A 24,690-nucleotide genomic window follows, 5' to 3' on the forward strand; every position below is an offset into this window, starting at 1 on the left:
ATTTAAGACTATCATTAAACTACTGTTTTATGGAAAATGACTAAAGCATTCCATTTCAGCCAGAATTGTACATGTTGTATCTAATTACACATTTTAAAAATACAATGATATGTTGTATGAACACAGTAATGGCCATTAGTCACTATTTAAAGAAATGACTCAACAAGGAAAACAAACTTTAGTTCAAATATAGAGCTAATACATTCATGGTCATCACTTGAAAATGCAGCTATGTCATAGTATGTAACTTTCATAAAGGCAGAATGTAACCTACAAACATTAACACCTAATTTTATAAAGTTCTGATTTGTATTGTTATAAATTTTAGGTAAAATTCAAAACACTAACATCTCATTGAAGAAATAAGATCACAAAAGTACAGACCACATTGAGAAAATAATCCTTGACCAACTAGAAAAGAAACTGTTTGTTGAACCCTGTGGGTACTAGGACATATTCTGATCTGCAAATTCTAATGCTATAAACCTATCAAAAGAAAGGCAAGAAATCATTATGACTCAAGGCCACTATGAACAATGCAGAGGTTGTACCTTGCACATGAGTGAGTGGCCAAGAGAGAGCAAATGGGGACTGAAATCCAACTTGTTCTCTACTTTCTAAGCACTGAATGCTCACAGAAGGCAGCATCCACCAAAAATTGGGAGATGAGCCTTTTATGAGTTTTGTAAAAACTAGCTGTGGCCTGGCTGTGGCACCTCCAAATAACTCACTACTTGTTAGAAAGTTAAGACAACTAAAATATAGGATATTGGTGTCCCTACCTGAAATCATAACACCACAGTATCACTTCTTACTATGTGTTTATTCAGAATGTTTTAGATAAAATCATCAACAGAAAAAATAATAAATAGGTTGGGGGAGGAGAGAAGTCATGTAAAAATCTTAAGAGTGATTTAAATATGGCATCTATCTTAATTTGGATTTCTTTGATTAATAACAGGTTATATATTTCTATATGCTTTGACCCTATGCTTTTGAATGAGAGATATTTTAAAGCAAAATGCTAAAAAAAATTTGAGAAGCATAGGAATAAAATATTAAAGAGTCTATTCCCAGAAGGCTCTATTCCTATTAGAGAAATACAGACCTTGTTTTACACAACATGTAAGGAAGTGCTAAAAATTGTGTATTAATTACAAATACTGGTCACTTAAGCATCTTAAATTTGCTATGGAAATTAAGTGATGGAAACTGGAAGTAATATTTTTAATTAGTATCACTCTCTTCATTCCATTGTACAGGGCATTAAAGATTTTCTAAATTGTGAGACTGTGCTTCCTTAAAGCAAGAAATACTATTATTTTCAAATTATATAAAATTATCAATCAGGATAAATAATCCAAATACTAACAAAAAAGATACTGTAACCTCAAAAATTTTTATCAGAATGACCAGTATATAAAATTTGTTTTACTTCTAGATATACCAATGAACTGTCATATGATTTTCAATGACTCACTTCCTTACTACCTCACTCAATTCTACAAAGTGGAGCAAGAATATAGCTCAAACTTTTACGAAAAATTATGAGAATACCAGAAGGCATCCTTGGCTCCTTACATTTAGGAACAATATTATTAAAATCATTATTAGAAAGGAGACTTTGTAAACTTCCCTTATTAAGATTAAAGCCCATCCACACATAACCAGTCATTCCCAGATTAATTACACCCACTTAAGAGCAATGTCCTGTCTTCAAACAGGACATGCAAGAGAAATAAAGGACACAGTTAAGGCAAGGTGAGGGAATGAAAATGAAGTTCTAGTCTTTCAATCACCACCAGCTTACTCTCCATATTAGCATTCCCTTCATTTGTAAAATTCAGATATTCCCAGTACTTTTTGGGCTGTCATAATGATTTCTGGAAAAACTGCTTTGCCAATAATTATATGTTGTACAGAGATTAATTATCATTACTAGAAACCATACCAATTCTCTATGCTACTTTTCAAATATGAGCTATAATAAAAACTTTAAATCTTCTATCCCCTAAATCAATCCTGTACATAAATGCTGTTTTATCTTTATTTATAAAGATGAATATGATTATAAAGTATACCGCTATACTCAGAATCAGAAAATTTCTTAATGAATGTGGAAAGAAGTTTAGAAATGTGGACAGGCATGCATTGGAATTAGGAAATGGCATTTTTGGTGTTAACATATAATTGTTCATAAACATAAATATATATATACACTTGCTATATTTTTGTGTGTTTTGATTTTATTTTACAAAAATGGAATCACAAACTATGAATTCTTTGTCCCTTGCTTCTCTTGAGAAATGTATCTGCAAATTTCACCTGGGCAGCATGTAGCTGTACTTCATTCACTTTTATTTTTTAAAAGTATTGTGTTATATGAATAGATCACAATTTTACTTATTCAGTCAGCTGCTGATGAACAATGAAATGAGTTTGAAGCTATTATAAATACCCCTGCCTCCAGGTTATTAACACATCTATTAGTGTACATGCTCATACATTACTCTCAGGGATATACCCCTAGAAAGAAATTACTGGGTCAGAGGGTATGCAAATATTGAAGTGTTTCCTAAACTGTTTGTAATAATATACATTCCCAAGAGCAGTGTTTAATGAGTTTCCATAACTTAACATCCTCTCCAAAACGCGTACTGTCTCTTTTTTAATTTTAGCCACTCCGGTGGTTTATGATGAAGCCCCTTCAGTTTTCATTTATATTTCTCATATTACTAATGAGGTTAAACACATTTTTCCCATGTTTCCTGCATATCTGGATTTCTTTTATGAAGTGTCTTTTCATGACTCTTGTCATTATTCTATTGTCTCTGTCATACTGATTTGTAAAAGTGAATATTCTGATACATGCTTTTTGCCTGTTATATGTATTGCAAGTATGTTCTTCCACTCTGGTTAGCCTCACAATTCTCCTATTGGTAATTTGGCAAGAATAAAATTTCTTAATTGTAAGGTAATAAAACGTATCAATTATTTTATTTATATTAGTAATTTTTACTTCTTTTAAAGAAATCTTTGCCTGTGGCACCTGGGTGGCTCAGTGGTTTAGCGCCTCTGTCTTCAGCTCAGGACATGATCCCAGGATCCTGGGATTGAGCCCCGCATCGTGCTCTCTGCTCAACAGGGAGCCTGCTTCTCCCTCTCTCTCTGCCTACGTCTTCCTACTTGTGATCTCTGTCAAATAAATAAATAAAATCTTTAAAAAAAAAAAAAACTTTGCCTGCCAGAAGATCATGAACATATTCTCCCTATACTAACTTCTAAACTTTTAAAATTTAGTCTTTCACACGGAGATGTACAAATCAATTTTAACTTGATTTTTGCCAGTGGTATGGAACATGGGTAATTGTTTTCTGTATGGATCACCAATTGTTCTAGCATCATCTGTTAAATAGTTCTTTTCCTACTACTCTATAGTGCCAGTGTTGTCAAAAAGCATACATCCATGTACATATACACTAGCCCTCTTCCAGGCTCTTTATTTCTTTTGTTTATCCTTGTGGCATTATTTCATGAAAGTAATTATTACAGATTTATAAGTTATGAGTAAAGAAAATCCTTCCGCTTTGATATTTTCTTGCAAGAATACCAAAGTTATTCCTGAGCCAAAAAAATTTCCTTCAAAACACAAAATGAAAATAGATGAACTAATGAAAATTTTATAATATTGGTTAAGAGTAACATCGAGAATAAGCCTCAAATGGGCATAGATTGTAACACTGAGAAAGATATAACCTTAATGGGCAACTAAATTACCTCTATAAAGAATGTTCTGGACCAATACCAACAAAGCTTTAAAAACAAAAACACCTCAGAGAGATTCAGCTGATACCTAGTAACTTACATGAATACAAAAACAAAGCTCTCCTCTATGTAAAATAATGCAAAAAATTTCTTTGCTCAACAATCTTAACACCACAATGTCCAGCATCCAAAAAAAAAAAAAATTATAGAAAATGAAAAGAAACAGGAAATGGGCCCGATATGGAGAAAAGTCAGTCAGTATAAACTCATGAATGATAAAGTTAAAGGAATTAACTGATGACAGCATTAAAACAATGATTATAAATAAGCTCTAAATGTTAAAACAGGTAAAGGAAAACAATAACATGATCAAAAGAGAAATGGAAGAAATAAAACTTCTACAGATAAACAATAATTATCAGAAATAAAGATACTGAATGAGATTAAGAACAGATAACTTATTGCAGGAAAAAATAGATCAGAACCTCGAAACATGGCAATATCAATGATCCAAAAAGAAAAAAAGAGGAAAAAAAAATACAATTACAAGTGCTGAGACAGTATCAGATGTATGAAATTTTCTCCTCCACTTCTAAAAAACAAACGAAAAACCCAACCCTGAGATGTGATATTTGAAGAAACAGTGCCAATATTTTCCCAAATTGGTGGGGGGGACAAAAACTCAAGAAAACCTAAGAAGGATTTAAGGCATATCATAATCCAATGACTAAAGCACAATCGTTGAAAAAGTCTTAGACCAGTCAACAAAATTGAAAAATTAGAATAAGAAAAACAGCAGTCTTTGTATCAGAAACTATGCAAGTTATTTCAGAAAAGATTTCACAACATATTACCAAAGACATAGTGGGACATCAAGATACAGAATTCATTAAGAATATAGAAAAAAATTAAATATGCATGCAACTAATATTAGAGCTTCAAAATACATGAACCAAGAAGTGAAAGGAAAAACAGACAAGCCCACAATTAAAGTTGAAGATTTCTTACTCCTCTCTCGCAATTACTGAAAGAAAATCAGAGGGATCAATTTTGAAAAAAAACTTTCAACCAATTTGGCCCAATTAACATTTTTAGAAAGTTCTACTCTGCAAGTGCACAATACACATTCTTCTTAAATACACACAAAACATTCACAAACACAGAAAACATTCTGCACTTTATAATTCATAAAATATGTTCTTAGCCACAACATAATTAAATTAAAAACAAAGAAATGGTGCCTGGATGGTTCAGCTGGTCAAGTGTCTATCTGCCCTTGGCTCAAGTCAAGATCCCAGGATCCTGGGATCAAGCCCCAGGACAGGATTTCTGCTCTGTGGAAAGCCTACTTCTCCCTCTCCCCCTGCCTGTGTACACTCTTACTCTCTCTGTCAAATACATAAAATCTTAAGAGAGAAACATATCTAAAAAATTAACCAAATATTTGACAATTAAGTAGATCCAAAAAAAATCACAAAGGAATTTAAGAATTCTTTGAACTCTATGTAAATGAACACAAAACAAACTTTGCAAAATGCAGAAAAAGGAATAATTGCTCCTTTAGAAAAAGAAGGGAAATCTCTAATACCAGAACAAAGGAGTGGATATCACTATAAATCCTTCAAACATTAAAAAGAGTAAGGAATTACAATATGCAACCTTATGCTAATAAATAAGGCAATTCACCTGAAATGGACAAATTCACTTGAAAGACACAAACAACTGAAACTTTAATCAAGAATTACCATAATATGAATAGCCCAAATCAAAGAAATTGAGTTCATAGTTTAAAATCTTGTAAAAGACGCCTGGGTGGCTCAGTCCTTTGGCTCAGGTCATGATCCCAGGGTTCTGGGATCAAGTCCCATATCAGGCACATTGCTCAGACGGAAGCCTGCTTTCCCCCTACCTGCTCCCCCCCCATTCCTTCTTTCTCCCTATGTCAAATAAATAAAATCATTAAAAATAAGGGAGACTAACCATAAGTGACTCTTAATCTCACAAAACAAACTGAGGGTTGCTGGGGGGAGGGGGTTTGGGAGAAGGGGGTGGGATTATGGACATTGGGGAGGGTATGTGCTTTGGTGAGTGCTGTGAAGTGTGTAAACCTGGTGATTCACAGACCTGTACCCCTGGGGATAAAAATATATGTTTATAAAAAATAAAAAGTTAAAAAAAAAAAAAATAAATAAATAAGTAAAACCTTCCCACAAAGAAACTCCAAAACCAGAAGTCTTCATTATTGAATTCTACCAAACAATTAAAGAAGCAGTAACACCAAATGGATGGCAACTTTTCCAGAAGAGGACATCTTTTCAACTCACTCTTATCCAAATACAAGATGCAGACAAAACATTACAAAAAAGAAAAAACTACAAACCAGTATCTACTAAGAGCACAGATGAAAAAAAGTTAACTAAAATTTGGCAGATTAATCCAGCAATATATAAACATAACAAGTGGAGATTAAGCGGAAATGCAAGACTTCTTAGTTTGATATTAAAAAAAATCAATGTAATTAACTACATTAACAGGTAAGAGAGAAAAAAAAAGAGGATCATCTCACCCATGATCATCTCAATAGTGTGGAAAAACTGATAAAATTTCAATACTCATTCACGACAAGAAAAAAAAATTCTCAACAAGCTATGAATAAAAGAGAGCTTAATCTCACACAAAGGGTATCTGTTAAAAATCTGTAATTAACATCATACTTAGTGGTGAAAAACTGAATGTACTTGACCGAACATCAGGAGTAAGGCAAGAATGTCAGCTTACCATTTCCACATTGCACTAGGACTACTAGGCAGTGCAATAAAGCAAGCAAAAAAATAAAGGGATAAAAAATTTAAGGGAGTCTTTATTCACAGACAAGACGAAAGTCTACACAGAACATCTTAAGGACTATAAAAAAATATCCCTAGAACAGGGAGCCTGGATGGTGCAGTTGGTTAAGCATCTAATTCTTGGTTTTGGCTCAGGTCATGATCTCAGGATGAGATGGAGCCCCGTGTCTGGCTCCCTACAGAGTCTCTCCCTTTTTCCCCCCTGCCTCTCCCACTTGTGCCCTCTTTCTGTCTCACTCTCTCTCTAAAATAAACAAATCTTTTTTAAAAAAAATGTTACTACAACCAATAATGAGCTTGGCAGAATCACAAATTACAAAGTCTAATAAAAAATCAATTAAGAGTCCGCATACAAAACCTTATTTTTTTTACATTACCACTTAACATAAAAATTTAAAAGAGAGATCAACATAACAAAATAGATGTAATATGCTTACGTTGAAAACACAACTCCAAGAAAAACTAAACACAACTTAAACAGAGAGAGGTACCAAGAAGATTCAACATTCTTCACAGGTCAATTCTCCCCAGTGTAGCCTCTAGGATAAAAGCAATCACAACTGAAATCTCATTGACTTCTTTGTAAAAACTGACAAGCTGATTCTAAAATACACGGAAAGATATGGAAAGGATGCAGAGTACAAAAACAACTCTGGGAAACAGAAAAACAAGGATGACAAATGGATAAGGAAGATGTGGTCCCTATACACTACGGAGTATGTAGTATCCTCCATCAGAAAGGATGAATACCCAACTTTTGTAGCTACATGGAAGGGACTGGAAGAGATTATGCTGAGTGAAATAAATCAAGCAGAGAGAGTCAATTATCATATGGTTTCACTTATTTGTGGAGCATTAACAAATACCACGGAGGAGAAGGGGAGTTAGAGAGGAGAAGGGAGTGGGGGGAAATTGGAAGGGGAGGTGAACCATGAGAGACTATGGACTCTGAAAAACAATCTGAGGGATTTGAAGCGGTGGGGGGTGGGAGGTTGGGGGAACCAGGTGGTGGGTATTAGGGCAAGGTTTGCATGGAGCAGTGGGTGTGGTACAAAAAACAAGGAATACTGTTAATACTGTTATGCTGGAAAAAAAAAAACACGGGTAGAGGCTGTACACTACCTGATTTTAAGACTTATTACAAATCTACAGTAATCAAAACAGTATAATATTGGGATAAATAGATATACAGATCAATAAAATGAAAAGGTCCTAAAAAAAGACCCCCATATTTAATGGTCAGTTGACTTTGAACAAAGTTACCAAGGAAATTCAACAGGGAAAAATACAATCTTTTCAAAATTGCTTCGGGAAAAACTTGATTTTTATAGCAGAGAAATAAATCTTATCCCTTACTTCATACCATAACAAGAATTAACTCAAAAGTGGATCACAGACCTAAAATATAAGAGCCCAATGCAGTTCCAAGACACAAAGGAAAGGGAAAAAGGTAGAAAAAAAATTTGCCCAATCTCTGTACCAGCCTCCCCAATTTCCACCCTACCCCAAATTAGGACAGAATTATAGGGAAAACTAATCTGAAGCTCTTTAGTCAGCACATGAATCTGTTCAAAAGGAAAGCATTACTCAGAGTAACTCCTAAGCAAGTACTTATTAACTCAAGTACAACTCTCAGAGCCATAGAAGCCTGCCATGAAGAATAAGACACTGTATACATCCATAGATGTAGAGCCTAGTGGAAGAACCATCATAAAGGATTTCATTAAGTTTAAACAGATCCCAAACTATAACAGCTGAAGTTATGCCCACAGCTATCCCTGAGGTTCACAGAAGGTGCAGAGTTCAGAATTATGGACATCAAGATGGCTAAAATTCCTATAGTGCATTTAGAACTCAAATCTAGTTTCAAACAGTTAATGGACAAAAGAAATGTAAATAAGATATAAAGAAAAAACAAATATTCAAAGATTTACACAACACTCATCAAGGTTTATATTTAAAAATGGGAATTAAAGGGGCACCTGGGTGGCTCAGTGGGTTAAAGCCTCTGCCTTTGGCCCAGGTCATGATGGGGTCTTGGGATAGAGCCCTGCATCAGGCTTTCTGCTCAGTGGGGAGCCCGCATCCCCGATCTCTGCCTGCCTCTCTGCCTACTTGTGATCTCTGCCTGTCAAATAAATAAATAAAATACTTAAAAAATTAAAAAATAAAAATTGGAATTAGACTCTATTTTTCCCATCCTGCCTGTGTGTATACAAGTTCTGGCCTGTAGGATACTTTGCTTCAATTGAAAAAATTATGCCTTTTCTCCTACTTCCCCAAACTGAAAGATATCATAAAATGGACGCTTCCTCTGTCAAAGTTTTAAAAGAAAAATATATAAACATAAGAAACTGGTATCATGGGGCGCCTGACTGGCTCAGTCTGTTAAGCGTATGACTCTTATTCAGCTCAGATCATGATCTCCAGGTTGTGAGATAGTGCCCCACATTGGGCTCTGCACTGGGCATGGAACCTACTTAAGATTCTCTCTCTCCCTCTACCTCTGGCCTTCCCCCTCCCTCCCTCCCTTCCTCTCTACCTCTCCCCATCCCTCTCTCTCTCAAAAAAAATGAAATAAAAATTTAAAATTAAAAAATTTTTAAAAAGAAACTGGTATCACAGTAAAGTACTTTAACAAAGAATTCATTTTATAAGTCATAAGGTTTTAATACCACCTAATACCCTCAAAATTTTACATTTTATGTTAAATAAAACTGTTCTTAAAACAAGTACAAAAAATAAATGTCAAGTTCCACTCCATTTTCTTACTGAGATAATCATCAGGCACATCAATGAGTTCTAATATTTATTTAAAATGTTAATGTTAAAACACATCAAAAACTATCCCCTACTAACATTTTTCAAAATTTTATTATTTCAAAATGTTCTGGTATTAATGTAACTAACTTCTTTTCCATTTTGAATACAGGAGGAATTCAGATAAAGTTTCAGTCACGAAAACTTTTTTTTTTTTTTTTTTGATAGACAGAGATCACAAGTAGGCAGAGAGGCAGGTAGAGAGAGGGGGGGAGGAGGGGAAGCAGGCTCCCTGCTGAGCAGAGAGCCCCATGTGGGGCTCGATCCCAGGATCCTGAGATCATGACCTGAGCCAAAGGCAGAGGCTTTAACCCACTGATCCATGTGGGTGCCCCCATGAAAACTTTTGAAGAGCACCATACATCTTACAATCTGGAACCATGAACCTAGACCACTGTAAATTTGTAAGTCAAACACCCTACTCAAAAGCTTTGCAAATATGAACCTATGATTTAAGGAGGCAAATTCAAGTTACAAATGTTAAGTTGACATTTTTTAAAAATCTCTTAACTCTGCTTAACTTTTTTCTTTGACCCTTCCTAAGATATTTTCAGGAAATGTTTGTACACTTCATCTTTCATTTGAACATCTTTCTCAGCTTATATCTAACTCATGTCCTCAAATCCACACTTTCTTCTATTTATTGTCACAGAAAATATGGACTACTTCAGGTTTTTTTCTTTTTTTAAATAAGGGTAAATGATATGGAAGATGAAATGAGAACAATGAAAAAGTTAGGATTATCTCAGCGGTATCAGATAAAATATATGAAAAACTGTCAGTGTACAGAAGAATGTGCTTCAAATGGACATTATAAATTCCCTTAATTAATCTACATTAAGCCACAAAATGAACTCCAAAAAGACTACTATTCAAGCTCACAAGACCATCTGATTTTAATAAAGGAAATAATTTCCATTGTGTTTATTTCCTTCATAACATAATGAAAAATATCTTACTAGAAATGATATATCAGCAAGAAAGTGCACTTCATATGATCCTCGCAGAAAATTATTCTTTGCTCCTTTTTCACAAAATGCAATTCCTAAAGGAAAAAAAAAATGAGATGGGTAAGTGTTCTTAACTCCAAAATTGAACTAAATATGTTTTGTCATTATACATTCCAACTCTCAACACTATGCCCAGCAGATAGCTCCACAAATACTTGCTGAAAAATAGGAAAATAAATTTTTAAGTCATTTGTGGTATTTGCCTAATAAAAACATAATGTTAGCCAATGGAGAATTTCTAATGTCACTAACCTATTTTTTCAGTTAAGTATTACTTAGATGTTCAGTAATATTCTGTAACTCCCTAGATTCACAAATTGGGGTTCCTAGGTCCCATTTTCCTACACTCTAGATCCCATGATATGCTTTCTATTTACCTTGTACACACAGCCTACTGAATGTGCGCTTTGCTAAAATATTGGAAGTATTCACTGTATTATGTTCTCATTTATAAAAGAAAATTGTCAGAGGGTCAGTGATCTGCATTGCCGTAAAATATGTTTGTATTCAAATACATGTATGCTTGTAGCTTTCACTGTCTTTTAAAGGTAATAATGAAATGAAAATAATGAACATAAGATTGTCAAAGTGCACATAAAACTGATGTCAATAATTCATATTTAAAAAAGGAACACTGGTGAATACTAAGCAAGGATCAGTACATAAAGAATAATCCAGTTTGCTTTGAATAACAGTAAGGCATTTAGGTATAAAGGAAAGATGGTAAAAGCCCCTTCCCTCAGTCCCCACCTTGCTCACCCAGATTGGCCAGGACCAATTATGATGTTGTTCATCCAATAATTTAGAAATGCATGACTGGATGACTCTACCAACTCCCAAGTAAATCTGCTACATCAAATAAAAATGGTAATTTCTCCATGGAAAGAATTACCAGTCTTTAGAATCTGATTCAGCAATATTAATTACTGTGATACTATAATTTTATTTCCATTTCAAATCAACCCCTTCTCTAGAGGGGAAAAATACAAATTGCCAAATATTCTTTTTGTATTAATAAATTAAATATTAAAAGCCTGAACTTTTAAGACATACACACACACAAATAAGCTTTTTTTGGCAAGGTTAAAAAGAGCTTGCTTTAAAAAGCCAATTTTAGCTTTTAATCTAATTACACTGAAATGAAAAAAAACTCCTTAAAGTTTCATCACCAATTTCTAAAATCAAGTAATTCAAAGTGGAGCGCTTTTTTTATGGGTTCTCAAATTAAAGTTTAGCAATTTGACCCATATTAAATTACCAATTAAACACAAATCTGAGCGGCACCTGATTGGTTCAGTCGGTTTAAGCATCTGCCTTGGGCTCAGATCATGATTCTAGGATCCTAGGATTGAATCCCATACCCAGCTCCTTGCTCAGCAGGGAGCCAGCCTACTTTTCCCTATGCGGGCTACTTCCCCAGCTTATGTGCACACTCTTGTAGTCTCTCTCTCTCTCACTCTTTCTCTGACAAGTAAACAAAATCTTTAAAAATAAATCAATAAATAATCAATTGTTATCGGGAATTAGTGTTTTGTACATAGTTCTCAATTTCTAAAAGGAAATATTTTAAAAAATCAAATTCTTTTATAATATTCTATAATGAAACATACTCTTACCTTCAAAATAAAACCTGAACTAAAATGTTAGTGCTACATCCAGTTATCATTAAATTTCATATATTAAATCTCCAAATCTCATTGCTTCTGTCCAGGCAAGGGCTAGACAACCTGCATCTCCAATTGCTATTACTCCCAAATCTGATTCCGAGATCCCCACCAACTTCCTAGCTAGACCTTCTACCTTTTTTTTTTTTTTTTGAGAGGGAGCAGCTTGCATTCGAATAAGCAAGCAAGTTGGGGAGAGGGGATTTAGCAAAGGGAAAGAGAGACAGAGACTCCTAAGCAGGCTCCATACCAAGCATGGAACCAAACCTGGGCCAACTGCAGAACCCTGAGATCATGACCTGAGCCAAATCCAGTCAGACACCCAACTGAGTCACCCAGTCCCTCCGTTTCTAATCAGCCTACATTGTTGTTAACCTGGACTTCAAGCTCTGTAATTCCGCTCAAATTTTCACCTCTGCTAGAAAACAGGGTGCCCCCATCTCTTAAACAATCTTCCTCAGTTTAACCGCACCTTCTGTGACAGCAACCTCAGGAATACTCTTACCATCACAATCACTTCTGGGAGGTGGGGGGGAGTAAAATCATACTGAGTTTTGTTTAAGTATGAGCCTCTTCTATTCTATACTTTATGTTTTTTTTAGAGAAAGAACTTCATGCATTTTTATATCCCCAATATCTAGTTACTATTTGGAATAGAATTCAATAGAGTTCATTCAGAAAATGTTTACTGAGTATCCAATATACTCCAGACACCTTTCTAGGTTCTAGTGAAAAATCTCTACATCTCTACGACTGATCTCACGGAGCTTGCATTCTAGTTGGGGAAGCCTACATCACACAAAGAATGAGGAATATGTAATATACAGCAGTTATATGAAGTCCTTAATAAAAAAAAAAAAGAGAGTGAGAGAGAGAGAGAAAGCAAGGAAGTAAGTACTATCATATGGGATTAAGATTTGAGAAAGACTTAATGAGATGATGACAATAACAGCAACTGCAACAGCAGTATTTATCATATGCTAACCAATATCCTAACTGCTTTAGATGCAGTTAGGAACAGCAACAAAGGCAAGCCAACAATAATCTCATTATTATCCTCAAAAGGAAACTGAAAGACTAAGAAGGTACCTACCAAGGTCACATAGCAAAGTCAGTCAAGTTGTCTAACCGAGGCATGCTTTTAACAGTTACGCACAACCACAGTTCAGCTCACTTATTTTTTTAAGGTTTTATATATTTATTTGTGAGAGAGAGAGCGAGTACGAGCAGGGGGAGAGGAAGAAGGAGAGGATGAAGCAGACTCCTTGCTGAGCAGGGAGCCCAACTCTGCTGGAGCTCAATCCCAGGACTCTGAGAACATGACCTGAGCCCTGAACCAAAGGCAGATGGCAAACCAACCGAGCCACTCATGTCATGAGATACCATGACAACAGGTGAGTGCTTGCTGTGAACAAAAATGATAAACACTGACAACTTCTCAATCTTATTCTTAAAATAAGTTTTAAGTTTCTATATGATAATTACCGGAGCAGAAATTACACAAGACAATATCACAAAATCACATGGATACATCTTGTAAAGAAGTAATCTGAAACAAATTAAAACAGTGTAGACACTATCATTCCAATAATACTTGAATGTCAAATATCGCAGTTTGTATTGTGAAACAAGTTACTACAACTTCCAATTTTCCATATTAACAAGAAGGGTTAAATGAAATGACTGATTCAAACTCCTCTTTTCAAATATCTCAACTACATTTTACAAAGCAAATAGATAACACTTAATACAATTGCTGATGATAACTGAAGACCTGAATGACCCAAGAAAAACCACTCCCTAATGCCTTCTCCTGCTATACTAGCTTGTTAATTATGTGCTTAATCAGTGAATGCCAACAAATTAGAAAGCAAAATGAAACAAAGTGCTCCTGACATGGTATTAACATTCCCCGTATCAAGTCTTAAGGGCCTAAAATTCTAAGCATCTCCTCAAGTCTTGATAAAAAAAACCTCAACCTAATTACGAAGAAAATTTCTGCTTTATGTTTGAACTTACCAAATTTCACTGGATACCTCTGCCCTGAGTATAATGCAGTATGAAAGAAAAGAGGTTTGTATATGCAAACAGCTTTTAAAATCAATCCCGATTAAGGAGAAAATTAAACAGGCAATAACCAAAAATAAGTCTATAAACACAATAAATGGTGCATATTTGCTCAAATATTAATTTCATTTTGTAATGACTGAACGTTAACAGTCTTCAGGACCCCCAGCATGGCCTGGTACAACCTGTTTTGCTGGTAAACCTGTTTGGATTACAAACTGGGGAAGTGTTTTGAGATTCCAGGAGGACGGGGCTCCTGGGTGGTTCAATCAATTAAGTGTCTGTCTTAGGCTCAAGTCATGATCACAAGGTCCTGGGATGGAGCCCCACATAGGACTCCTTGCTCAGTAGGAAGGCTGTTTCTTCCTCTTTCTCTGCCTGTTGTTCCTTTGTTCCTCCTGCTTGCTGCTTTCTCTGTTAAAAAAAAAAAGAGGGGAGTGATATGACTGGGTTTAATCACCAGCTACATTTGAGATAGGAAGACCTACCTGAGAAATGTTCTCTAGGTAGAATCATCGTTCTCTTTAAAAAGATTTTATTTATTTATTTATTTATTTATTTATTTATTTATTTGAGAGAGAGAGAGAGAGCATGCACGTGGGGGAGGAGGAGTGCGAGGGACAAGCTCAGATGCAGGGCTCAATCCCAGACCCTGAGATCATGACCTGAACCCAAAGCAAGAACTGGATTCCTCAGGCACTGAACCACTCAGGTGCCTTTAGAATAATCTCTATCTTGAGGTTATATCTAGGATATTCTCCAGAGGTATATAATCAGGGCACCCAAACATCATAGAGTAATAGGAAAATAAGACACCAGCTTCCTCCTTATTGCTAACTCCCAAACTTCTGATTTGATTCTGGCGGGATAGGAAGGACACATATGTTCTCACGCGAGTTTGAGTTTGCTGTTTTGTATTACTAACTAAATTCACATAATTGTGCAAGGATTGCTAGAAATTTTAATCTTGCAAATCTGAAACTCTATGCCCAGGGAAGAACAACCCCGTTCTTCCACCCCTCAGCCCTGGGAACCATGGGTCCAATTTCTGTTTGTAGAAATTTGACTGCTTTATTTTTTATTTTATTTTTATTATTATTTTAAGATTTTATTCATTTATTTGACAGACAGAGATCACAAGTAGGCAGAGAGGAGGAAGCAGGCTCCCCGCCGAGCAGAAAGACCAGAGTGGGGCTCGATCCCAGGACCCTGGGATCATGACCTGAGCCGAAGGCAGAGGCTTTAACCTACTGAGACACCCAGGTGTCCCTATTTTATATTATTTTCAACCCCTTTAGAGATCTCATATAAGGGGACTCAGAAAATCTGGTGTGTGTGTGTGTGTGTTTGTGTGTGTGTGTGTGTGTGAGAGAGACTGGCTTATTTTGTGTAACGCAATAACCTTAAGTTTCATTCATATTGTAATGTGTGACAGAATTTCCTTCTTTTTAAAGAATAATATTACATTTTCTTTACTCATTCACACCACATTCTCTCAGCCCATCCATCCAACCATGGGCTCCTGGGAATAATGCCCTACGAACCTAGAAATGCAGAAACCCCCTTCAGATCCTGATTTCAGTTTTCCGCAATACAGAAGTGGGATTACTGGATCATAGAGTATTTTTTAATTTTTGGAGGAAACTTCGCACCATGTTCCACAGCAGTTGCACTGTTTCACATTCCCAACCATCTGCGCTCCAATTTGTTCACGTCCCTCCACAGCCCTGCCCGCTACCAGAAGTCTTCATGACAGGAAGGGTAGGCTGATGCGGCAACCTTGGTAGTCGTCGGCTTTGAAGAAATTGTCACAGTTTTCTATCAACCACCACCCTGATCAACGTGCATCAATACTGAAACGAGACCCTCCTCCCAGCTAAAAGATTAAAGCTTGCTAAATGCACAGATGACGGTTAGCAGTTTTCAGCAAGAAAATATTTTTTAATTTGGGTGCCTGGGGGACTCCGTTGGCAAAGCAACGGCCTTCAGCTCGGGTCATGATCCCAGAGTCCTGGGATCGAGTCCCACATGGGGCTCCCCGATCCACGAGCAGTCCGCCTCTCCCTCTGTTCTTCTCCCCTCTCATGCTCTCTCTCACTCTCACTCTCTCTCTCAAATAAATAAAAAAAATAATAACAAAAAATATTTTTTAAACAAGGCTTTTTTTATTTGATTTCCATAAAAAATATTAATTAATGAATTATGTGCTTTATGGTGACATTTGCATTATTGCGGTGGCCTGGAACTAAATCTGCCTTCCCTAGGGACCTGATGGCACCACTTTCCCCCTCCTCCCTCCAGGCAGGCCCAAGAGTGGGAACAGCTCCCCCTAGAAACAGAGGGCAATCATCTATCTGATACATTGGGCAATTCTCCTTTTGTGTATATACGAGCTAGGTATATTTTGCATATTATACAAATTGTGTGAACATCATTTCTTTCTCTCTTTAAAATTGTTTTAAAAATTGGCAGCTTTCTTTACTATTCTATTACTCTCTGTTATCGCCAAACTGACTAAAAGTGCCTTGTAAACTGCATGGGGGAGGTCTGTTTGCTTGCCATCTCTGAAAAACTTTTATTTTTGCTACATAAATTGAGAAATGTCTAAATATATAGCAAACAATAACTTAAAGAAAAGGGAAAAAGTTTTGAATGTTAACAAAGGGAGAAAAAATTGTAACTAAACTCTGCTAAGATAATCAAAATTTTATGAAGTTGGAATAGGAAATTGTTGTTTTAGGGTTTTCTTTTCCCCAGTTTTTCAAATCAAAATTTATTCAAATACATATTGACTTGTGCAGATGTCTAATACAAGCTTATGTGTATGAAAACAGCACACAAAAATGTTCATGCCATAGAAAAACGTTCTTAAAAAAAATGTTGATTATTTTAAATGTTTGTATCCATGCCAAATTTTGATAATTGTTAAAGTAACTGGAGATCTTTAACTTAAATCTTTAATTTAATATTTTCTAGTTCTAGAGGGTCTGGTGAAAATAATACATCTGTAAGAATTATAGGAAATGACACTTTAATGGAAAAATACTATCTGAAATCTATAATGCTAAATCTACTTGAATAAAAGCAATTGTACTATAAATTAAATAACTATCTAACTATCTATCTAAATAATACCTAAACTAAAAAGAGATAAGTCAAAATAACTTTAAAGACAGAAAACACATGCAGATGTTATGCTGTGGTTGTGGGAATTCAGGAACGGCCTGCGGTGAGCTCAGTCAAATCCCCAGGGGGCTCTGGTGGTGTGACCCAGCTGCCTGGGCCCTCAAGTCCTGGCTCTTCTCCTTCCTGGGGGTGCTGATGATCCAGGGGTTCTCTGACACTTCTGGGCCTCTGTGGGCAGCTGGTGGAGGAGCAGGAGTAAAAGGGCCACTTGGGAAAAGCTGGAAGTTGGACTTTGCTTTGGCCAACATTTGCCTGTTGTAATCACTTTCTTTCTTTAGCTCCTTGAGGCTTCTCTCGGTCAGCACAGCTGCCATCCAGCTTTCCTGAGCTCTCTTTGCATGGAAGAGGATCCCCTTTTGATAGTGTATGGCATTTTCCTCCAATTGTCTCCTGGTGTCTTCAGTGATCTCCTTGTAGAAGTCTCGAGTCTGAGACATGGCCTTGATGTTTCTACGTGTGCAGGAAAGATTCCACTTAATGTCTGCACACTGCTCTTCTGCCTCAGACCATTTTCTCTCAATGGGGCTGATGCATTCTTGATATAATTGAGGCAGAGTTTGAAGCTTCTGTTTCAGCTGCTGAATCTCCTCTTCAAGCTGTGAATTTTCACGCTGCAAAGAGGCCTCCTTGGCTTGAAGATCTGTTATTTGTGCCATAAGCTCCTCATTCATTTGCTTTCCTTCCTGCAATTGTCTGGCTATTTCCTGCTTTTTCACTTCAGCACTTTGAAGGGACACATTGGAATCAGCATCATCAGTGACACCCTTCAGATCACCCTCTGACCGTGGATGGGGCCATCGTCATTTTCTGATTCCCTCTTTTCCTGGACCTCACAGTTGACATGATCTTCAAGCTGTGTGGGCCCAGGGAAGTTCTTCAGCAGGTTTTCACCCATGGGTACTAACTACTTACTTTCTCGTTCAGGGCCTGTTGGAATCCTGCGTTTGACTGTTCAAGCCTTTCTTTCTCCTGCTCCATTTCTTGGAGTCTCGGCTTCCATCTCGCAATTTCTTGGGCAAGCCGTTCTGGACTCTGGAGATCAGGAGGGTTTTTAGTCACATCACCCAGTGTTTTCTCCCCAAGGTCTTCTCCCTTCTCTTCTGAGGCTTTGAAGATGGGTCTGTGACCAGTCTCTTGAGATGATTTAGGAGGCTGGCCCTTCAGTAACTTTTTCAGAAAGTCAAGAGTATTCTGAAGAGACAGCCTACAGTGGTTTGTATTTATTGCTGATAAGCACGAGGATGTTAAGTTGGGAAGACTGGCCTCCGCCCCGGGCAGACCTCGGGCATCATCAGCTTGTGTCAGCGGTTCCATATTCTCACTGCCTTTTCCACAGACTTCAGCGTGGGCAAAACACCTTTTGCCTGACACCTTCACACTTCTCTAAAATGTGTTGTTTCTTCACTGTTAAAACCAGTATCACAGTTTATACCAGGATCTCCCAGGGAAATCCACGGAGACCTGAAACGTGTCTCCAGCTTTCAGAAATCACCAGCAGAGGACCGCACAGGTGGTCTAGGACCAAGTGGAAAGTGGATCTATGGTAGGCAGGAGGCCATCCAGGGCTATGGAGAGCTCCCCAGCTCTGCCTCCAAAGGCCAGTGTTCTCTGGGTCTCAACTGAAGGCTCAGAACCTTGGGGGGCTCTCTACCTCTAAGGTAAACAGTTGCCTGACAACCAGAGCACAGCAGTTGCATTGGGGGATGGGGAGGCCAGCCAGCTTCTAGGAGACAGTTGCTCTAACTTTACCCTGAAATCAAAAGTGATCTCACTTCTACAGGCATGGGGGGAGGTGGAAAGACTGATTGTAGCCAGGTGTCCAGCCACTGAAGGCCCACATGACCCGACAGGAAACCTACGGGTCAAAGCAGGGCCAGACCTTGACCATTCTCTCAGGACCCCTACCTGTAAGTGAGGCTCATTCTCCTGATTTAAAGCTTCCTTCTGCTTCAGAGAAGCCTGGCCCTGTCCTCCAAGGTCTCAGGGATCTGTCTCTTTTGAGGTCCCCTCAACCACTCTGGGCAGGCAGCTTCCCAGGAGTGAAAGGGTCTCCCCAAAGGTATTAATTAAGACAATGGATTCTAGTTCTAGCAAGTCAGAAGAAATCAGCTGGAGCTGGCAGAGTCTCATGAATTCATGAATTTTCTGTGGAGCCAGCATGTCCAAGAATATTTGGAAGGGATTAACTCTGTTCTAGGGGTGACTGCAGTGGTCCATGTGGTTCTCCATCTTTAGCCCATCACCCCCAAGATGGCCCCCAGGAGGGTCCCTGGTCCACAAATGTCATTTCCAGAAGCAGACCTGTGGGGAGAGGGCAGGTCCTTTTTTGGGCTCACCTTTTATTTCATTAAACCCTGTCTCACTCCCCAGGCATCTCTCTGGCAGACACAGCTCAGAACCCGTGAGCTAAAATGTTCATTCTTAGAAAGGGTTAATAATTATGGTGACTAACATAACACAATAGAAAAAGAAGAAAAGAAAGGTTAATAAAACTGACATAATCTCAGTGATCAAGGGAAAGAAAGACACGAAGTAACAATATAAGGAATGGAAGACAAAATATAAAAGAGAATATGAGCAATATGAAGAAAATTAGAGCATATGCACGTTGAATATCCATAATATTAACAATTTAAATAAAATAGAGAATTTCTTGAAAAACCCAACTTACCCAACTGGCAGAAAAAGTAGAAGAGTAGGAATCAGTCTATCTCTTACAGAAATTAAATATTTACTTTAAAAAACTCTCACACAGTAAACTCCAAGGACAAATAGATTTACTGGTAAACTTTTCCAAGTATTCAAAGAAGAAATATATTACTATTACACAAACTTCTCCAGAGAACAAGAAACAAGACTTCCCAACTCATTTTCTAAGGCCAGCATAACTTGTCATAACCTAAGAATGACATTACAAGAAAAAAAATTTCAGACTAAACTCACACACACACACACACACACACATACTTGCAAAATAAAAAATGGGGTAAGAACAATCAAATCAAGTGATATATATAAAGGTGTATTTCAAGAAATACATTTTTAAAGCATTCAAATGCTTTAACATTGGAAAATCAACCAACATAGGATACTACATTAAAGAAAAAAGGGGAGAAAAATACCATAGAATCGTCTACATAAACTCAGAAAAAGCTTTTGATAAAATTCTATACTGATTCAGGATAAAAACAGTGGCATTAGAAATAGCAGAAAACTTTTCTATTCTGATAAAAGGGATCTTTTAGAAAAACTCTCAGTAAATACCATAATCAATGATCACATATTGAATGTTTTTTCCTAAAGTTGAGAATGAGACAAAGGATGCCCACTACCTTCACATTTATTCATTATTCTAGAGGTCCTAGCTAGTGCAATGAAACAAGATAATGTAATAAAGGATTTCAAAAAGTGTAATTCACTGTTCACAGACAACACAACTGTTTACATAGGAAATCCAAAATAATGTACAACTTATACTATTAGAAATAAGTAAATTTTGAAAGTGAATTTTGCAAGATTGCTAGACACAAAGTCAACATTAAAAAAATGAACTAAGCTTTTATAGGCTTACCAACAAGCATCGAGAATAATGAAATCTGGGGAAAAACATAATGACACTAAAAAAATTCCAATACCTAAAAATAAACAAAATAAAAAATGTTTAGACCTGTACATTAATGAAAAACAAATGTAAGATAACCATATCTATTTATGGATTACAAGACTTAATACTGTAAAGATTTCAGTTCTCCTAAATCAATCCATACATCTGAATTCCAGTAAGTTTATTTTGTTGATTCTCTTAAGTGAATATTTTTTTTAAAGATTTTATTTATTTATTTGATAGAGAGAGATCACAAGTAGGCAGAGAGGCAGGCAGAGAGAGAGAGAGAAGGAAGCAGGCTTCCTGCTGAGCAGAGAGCCCAATGTGGGACTCGATCCCAGGACCCTGAGATCATGACCTGAGCCGAAGGCAACAGCCTAACCCACTGAGCCACCCCGGCGCCCATCTCTTAAGTGAATATTGACACTTGGTTTCACTTGGAAAGAAAAATGACAAGAACAACCACTCAGTCATGCAGAATACCATGGTAGAGAATTTCTACTACCAAATATTAAACTACAGTAATTAAAATAGTACAGAATTGAGCAAGGATATGAAATACACAAATGGAACAAAACGGAGTTCAGAAACAGCCCCACATGTGTATGATTCCTTGATTCACAGCAAAGGCAACCCCTGTCATGCAATGGAGGAAGGATGGTTCTTAAAACAAACTGTACTGGGTGAACTGAGTATTTATCAGGAAAACAAATCTTAACCCAACACCTCAAACCATACACAAAACTAAATTAAAAATGGATAACAGATCTAAAACATGAAAGGTAAAAGGCAGAAGAAAGCATAAAAACAATCTTTATGGACTTATGATAGGTAAGTATTTCTCCAACACAACACAGAGCATTAGCTATAAAGGAAAAAAATAGAAGAGAAACTGGACAACATTAAAAAAAAAAAGGATTGAAAAAGTGAAAAGGCAAGCCATGATATGAGGGAAGTTATTTGAAATGCACACAATGAACAAAACACTCAGAATATATTATATACAGAATGTATACTAATAATTACAAAGAAAAAAGCAGTCAAGGTGACTGCCTAAGAAAAGGTAGTGAGGTACGACTTAACAGGTAAGTCATAAAAGAAGGTATCTAAAGGGCCAGGAAAGATATGAAAAGGTTATCAACTTCATCAAACATCACAGAAACTTAAAATTAAAATGTTACTTTTGCTCACCCACCAGAACAGCTAAAATGAAAGGGATAAAAACTAGTAATGGTGAATATTTAGAGCAGCTGAGCAGCTAGAACTTTCACACCCTGTTAGCAGAGCAAATATTATAAATCAGTACAACCACTTTAGAAAACTATTGTTATTAAAGCTATCACAGGTATATTCTCTGACTTAGCAACTGTACCCCTCGACATATACCCAAGCATTCATAGGTACCAAAGACACACGGGAGTATTCAAAATAGCACTCTTTATAATAGTCTTAGTAGAAAACAACCCAAAATTCTATTTACAGTAGAAAAAATAAGTGTGCACATTGTGTTCTATCCACTCAATGGGATATCATACATCAATGAAAACATATATGAATATGTAGATTTATAAAATACATCTACATATATACCCACATGCAACACTAACATTAATTTCACAAACATAATGTTGCCTAAACGAACATATGCTGTTCACATAAATTCAAAACCAGGGGTAATTAACCTATGTGTTAGAAAGTTCAGTGAATGATTTTCCTTCCCTGGGGCAGGGAGATAATGCCTGGGAGACAAGACAGAGAGTTTCTGGGGTGGTGCACTTGGATATGCTGGTTACGTGGCCATGTACTTTTGCAATAATTCTCTTAGCCACACTTAGGATTTGTGTGCTTTTCTTTTATGTTATACTTTAATACAAAATTTACTTTCTAAAGAGAAACACATTATGCCAAGAAGGACCAACACAAGGTTTCACTAGAAGCTCCCAAATGGAAGTCAAGTGAAAGCTTCCAAGTAGAATTGAAGTGAGGTGAAGCAGCTCTTAAGTGCATGGTAGTGTCAACCCCAAGAGTTTTAACTCACTCTTCTAATGACTTGAAGTGTGATTTTATCTTAGTAGCTCCAAAAATCCATCATTAAAAACTCTATTCGCTGTTACCTCCTTCAGTACTGCTCTCTAAACAACCCCAGAGTTTGGTAGTTCCTTCCATAAACCCTCCCAGCACCTAAGCTTAGCATCTATCTGCCACATAGTTAAATTTCTTCTGTAGGCTATATGTTTTGAATGAGTCTCCAGTGCTTAACAGTCTCTCTCTGATATGGTAAATGTTCAAATTTGGATGAATAAGTGACACATATTCTCTTCAGCACAGAAACCTTTTTTTCCCCATTTTAATTCAAGAATAATGAAACTTTTAACTCAAAATCCACAAGTTAAAAATGACCAATTACATCTGTGCCTAATCAAACCTAAAAACCAAATTGTCTAACTACCTCCACAGTATGGTTTCTGCATTCTTTGCCAAAATCTCCTGAGAAGAAATTCAGACACCCTTACCCTTGCCCCATCTGGCAGCTTAGTAAGAAAATGACTTAGGTAAACTCAACATATTAATTATTAATTCAGGCTAATTCTAGTTGCTGAGTATAGTGGCAAGCTTCATCTTTTAATAATATCATTTCCTTATCTTAAAAAGCTCCATTACACAGTCACTTACATATGCCTATCCCCTTTTTCTCTCTAAAGATGGGACGTCTTTTCCACTGGTAGATCCAGTGTATCTATGCTGAATTTAATCATGACTCTCTATGGGATAATTAGAGTTCAGGAAATGTTACGTCCTTTGCCAGTTCTCTGCTTTTATGTTATTCCCCGAATAAACCCTATTTTACATTAATATTGCATGTGTTCATGAAGCAGGTCCCCCATGTTCCCTCTATGTGACATAGTCCTCAGATTTATGAAGGGACATTTACTTGCAAGCTTGCTTAGAATCATGATGGAATAGTTATTTTATCACTCTCCCCTGTTTTATCAACCTTCATAAAGGATCATACTGTGTGAGCCTTACATTTTATCAGAAGAATTTTCACGAGATGAAACAGGAGTTCTCTTCATTTAGGTCCAGTGACAACTCTAATCACTTCCACTAACTTCTCTATCAGCTATTCAGCTGAGTTTTGTCTCCAATTATATCCATATTACCAGATGAATTACTACTCAGACTCGGCAGATTTTATCTTTAGTGCTGTTCTGTTCCTGGTAAGCTTCCAGAAACCAGCTTTTCTGGAAACTTCTCCTGAGAGGTAAACTTTCCAGAGCAGAATCTACCTCTCCTGCATATGCTGTGACTACTAGATTATTTACAATATTCTATGAAACTATTTTTCCTTCTTTCCTGTAAGCCAAGAGCATGGCAAACGTCTTCTTAAAAGGCCAGGAGTAAAGATTTTAGGCCTATGGGCAACTACTCAATTATGCTGTTACAACGTGAAATCAGGCACAGACAATATGTAAACAAATGCACATGGCAGTTTTCTAACAATGATTTGTTTGTCAAAAAAGCCAGCGTGCCCATGAACCACAGTTTGCCAATCCCTGCTCTAAACTCTTACAATTTCTAGTCTTCATATATCAGTATTATAATTATCTTAAACTTACAAGGGTTTATTGACACTGGTGCTAAAAATTAAGTTCAATATATTTTATCAATTAAAACTGAGATCAATATAATAACTGTTCTGGGAATATTTGTGATAATATGAGTTATAA

At 36.6% G+C, this 24,690-nt stretch overlaps 2 long non-coding RNA genes and 2 pseudogenes across 4 annotated transcripts in view; 3 read left to right on the forward strand and 1 right to left on the reverse strand.

Annotated features, from left to right (window-relative positions):
• LOC309867659 (myocyte-specific enhancer factor 2A-like) overlaps positions 1 to 24,690 on the reverse strand; it is a 682,021-nt pseudogene that overhangs the window by 656,825 nt on the left and 506 nt on the right. The window lies entirely within an intron of this gene.
• The window catches only part of LOC309867661, a 743,341-nt gene that overhangs the window by 300,876 nt on the left and 417,775 nt on the right, over positions 1 to 24,690 (forward strand). The window lies entirely within an intron of this gene.
• The window catches only part of LOC309867660 (myocyte-specific enhancer factor 2A-like), a 396,028-nt pseudogene that overhangs the window by 140,761 nt on the left and 230,577 nt on the right, over positions 1 to 24,690 (forward strand). The gene's annotated exons all lie outside the window — the stretch shown is intronic.
• The window catches only part of LOC309867663, a 239,157-nt gene that overhangs the window by 39,746 nt on the left and 174,721 nt on the right, over positions 1 to 24,690 (forward strand). The gene's annotated exons all lie outside the window — the stretch shown is intronic.

Source organism: Mustela nivalis, assembly GCF_964662115.1.
Source record: "Mustela nivalis genome assembly, chromosome: 6".
Lineage (NCBI taxonomy): Eukaryota > Metazoa > Chordata > Mammalia > Carnivora > Mustelidae > Mustela > Mustela nivalis.